A 4,236-nucleotide genomic window follows, 5' to 3' on the forward strand; every position below is an offset into this window, starting at 1 on the left:
CGTTCGACAGGCCAGTCCGCGATCGTCGACCAGCTGACCGGGCCAGTTCACCCTTGGCAGTGAGCACAAATTCAAAGTTTGTTGACCTTAGACTATAACAAAAAAATATTGAGTTAGGTGGGCCTTGTAGAGCTTTCAAACTTTGACCGTGCAAATTTGTAAGCATTTTTAATCACAAATTCAAAATATCCAAATCTGCAGCGCCTTCAATCGATTCTAAAAATAAGTATGCCATGCTTCATATAAAGCTGTTTTGAATTTATTCTCGCAAATACTTACAAACCACGTCCGAAGTTTTGCCATCATCCTTGGAACTAACAAAACCACGGCATGCAGTGGGTTTCGAAGAAGTCAGCCTAGCTATAGAAGCTTTTGTGGTCGAGTGAAAACGGATAATCTTAAAAATTACCGAATCGTGCTTACAAATACATAGGTACCTACCTACTTATTATATTTAGCAACTCTTAGTTCCGGATCTTGAACTCTGGGGACCCCGGTGCCTAAGAAAACTTTGGAGACTTTTAAAAAATACTCTATTAAGGTATACTATTACTTGCAAAGTTTGTAAATTTCAGGTTCTGAGTATTGAGACGGTTGTGGTAGGTATTTCGTTTTAGTTGCAGTGTTAGCCGAAAATCTTGACGAGCATTATTATTATATTCAATTTGAAATTAACAAAAAGTAAAAATAATTGCTCCATGGTACGCATGGTGCTTTCAGGACACTGCGGTGCACAGTTTGGCTACCTGCACTGGCTGCCGGGTTAAAGGGATGTAAAATGTGGCTTTAGATCTGGTCATGAGTGGAGGAATTTGAAAGATTAGTGTGCAGGATAGTCGTTCAAGTAAATCAAGTCGTGTTTTGACCAAAAAACATAATTTATGAAGAAAAACAAATCTCGATTTAAACTCTGCGTAAAACAAATTATCAGTCCCCTCCCCACCCCGCCCAATGTAATATCCTGCTAGTACCTATAATTATTTATACCTTTATTCGGCACTGTCAATTACTCTAATTATTGAGAAATCTGCAGCGAATTTTTAAAAAATGTTCAGAAAATAAAAGAAACATTTTAATTTTTGGAGTTATCATGTATTTTGACTTGAACTTAGTATTCACAATAATAATATTCAACTGGTGCTGTATATTATCGAAACTGGAATTGTCTTGTTTTTGCACGAGACCCTTCATTTGTAATTTTGGTGGCTACAATTTCACTGTACTTCACATCGTTATTATTATTTTACTTATTATTGCTTTAAAATCTGGTTAGGTCGAAACTCTTTCAGCCACGCATGATATGCTCCTATAACTATGGTACAGGTAAAGTAATAAATGCAAGTGGTATAACAATAATAATATTTCTTACATGTATGTAGTATGTACATACCATGGTAGTGTCCCGCAGTATAAATTATAACGGTCAAGTCTCGGTGGCGCCTGAACTTCATGCGTGCACTATGCTATATAACGTATATACATTATACACATATTATATACATATTGTAGGTAAATAAATGATATATTATACATACGTCCATATTATTTATACTAAATAATATAAAGAATAAATTAAAAGTTTGGTTTTCGTATCTTCCATGATTGCAGAATTAGATACTGTCGTTACAATCTTGATTTCCTTAGAATCGAGTATCGGTCGTTAATTGGTCGTTAATCGTTTAATTTTATTTAATTTGGTACATTTTAGTTGTAGTGTTATCATTTTACAGAATAATAAAATAAGCAAGAAATCCATATAGTAGATGCTAAATTTTTTGGAGTTTACGCGAATTACTTTTAAAAATATTAATTTTTGATAAAAAATAATAAATTTTTTTAAATTAATAAATATAATTTGAATATTTCTGGTTTAATTGTGTATGTTGGTTGATAAACACTTAAATAGCTTTAAGATAAAAAAAAAAAATATGTCAAAATGTTGAATAGTTTTGAAGATACATAAAAAAATGTGTGATAGGTTTGGTTTTGATAAAAAAAAAGTTAACTGTCCATAACTGAAAATATAAAAAAAGTTAGATCCACTCTTTAAAGGGTATTTCTTCCTAATTTTGGGTATACTTTTATATGACGTCGGCCGGTCACATCCCACTGGAACACATTGTATATATATATACATTGTCATCGCTGTTTTTACTTTTTCCTTTAAAAAAATTCAGTGATATGATTAGATAATATACCAGTTATATTTTCATCTAGACAGAGTTGATACGACAACGAATTGTCTAGATAAAGATAAATACTTTTTTTATTATCTAGATAATTAAATATATTTTTTTATTTACATTTAAATCTAACTTTTTAAGAGTACTTACACCTTCTTAGCTGCTACTTGAATATTATTTAAACACAGATAATAAGTTCAAATAAATACTATTGTAATAGATATTTATATTAGTCAAAAATATACATTTTAATGAATGATACATTTTTAAAATTAAATATTTAAAATTATATTTAACACTTACAATGTAATAATAAAGTTTATAAGACTTTCTTTAATGTTAAATATTATCATTATATATGGGCCTAGTGTGGCTTGGTGGTTGGTCTCAGTTACTAATGTGTTCTGAGGTCAAGCATCGGTGGACGTCGCTAGTCCCCAGTTTTGATGTAAATAATTCAGAATTCGAATGAATATAGGTTTTTTGTTATTAAAATGTTTATACTGAGGATGAAAATTATTTCTATAGTCCTTAAAAATGTCTTACGAAAACATAAATTAGACATAAAATATTGAATCTAATATATATTATCTTTGGACCATTTTTGAAAATGATAAATATTGATATAGACTTCCAAACAAATACGCCACCATGGACCTTATACGGATCGTTGCAGGTACACAAAGTCAAATAACTAGAAAACTACTCGTTCGAATTTTGACTGCACAAGATATTCGGAATATTTATTCGTTAGATAATGTAGGCTAAAAATGGGAAGGGGGGGAGTACTCGTCTGAAAAACAGAAGATTTCATCTCCGCACAGGACATTACTATATCTTCGAGTAGGTAGTAAAAAATATGTCGGGGCATTGAAAATACCTTTATTAATAGGTAGTTAGTATGGTCATCAAAAGTTTCAAAATCAGGTTTTAAACGACTACAGGAGCGTTATCGAATAGAAAAAAAATGGGGGTGAGCATGCTTGGTGGCGAATCACCCTGTATACGAACACCTATATTATGATTTATATACGCGTACAAGTTATATATTATGTGTATATTATATTGTATGCGTTTATAAATAATATACATATATATATATACATAATATAGTGCGGTAGTGAAGGAGGAGGAGGAGGAGGCGGCGTCATCGATCCATTCATCATCCGCGCCACGGCGGCGCGTCCGCAGATTAGATTTAAGGCGCCGCCGAATATTAAAATACACGGGCGACGCACGTATAAATAATTTAATATCACCGCGTGATTGCTGCGGAAACGTGCCACGAGCCATTATCATAATGTAAACGATAAAAACCGTTTAGCATAATAATAATAGTTGTAATAATGATAATAATATTAAAAATAACGGCGTGTGCAGTGTATAATCGTATTATAATTATTGTTCCGGAAGTAGGAATTTTTAAATGACGATGAAAGACGAGAGACGCCCGTATAACGTGGATGAGTGATAACATAATCTAGGGCTAGGATTTCAACGCCTTTCAATTTTTTTGAAAAATGTGCGCATTTAAGCATGTTTACTGAAAAATCCATAAAATAGTTCAAATGAATAATTTTATTTTTGTCAATACAATATAGATTCATTATTAAATATATCATATATAAAAAAAAACTGTATTGAATTATTAATAAACTAATTTTTATCGCACTCTGTTAAACTATAACCTAGTAATTTGGTACAACCATTGATATCTGATATACAAATGTCAAAGATTGTAAATCTATATAGGTAATAGGTACTTACGTCTTACCTAGGTTTAGATGTTTAAAGTCAGGACAACTTAAATAAAAATTAAAAAAATTAATACAACTGACATCGTCTGTATTGTTTAATCAACCAGTGGTCGTGTGACGATCCGGTCTTTAGAACAAATTCTAGGCTCGCGTTGGAATACCAGATTACCACTTCCTTATTTTATTGAATACCGAGTGATTCTTTTATCATTGAACACTCATTATTTCAAAAATTGTAAATTTTTTTGAAAATATTTTTTTACATAGTTTCAAGTCGCTTATAAAACAACGTTTGT

Source organism: Acyrthosiphon pisum, chromosome X (assembly GCF_005508785.2).
Source record: "Acyrthosiphon pisum isolate AL4f chromosome X, pea_aphid_22Mar2018_4r6ur, whole genome shotgun sequence".
NCBI classification, from domain to species: Eukaryota; Metazoa; Arthropoda; class Insecta; order Hemiptera; family Aphididae; genus Acyrthosiphon; species Acyrthosiphon pisum.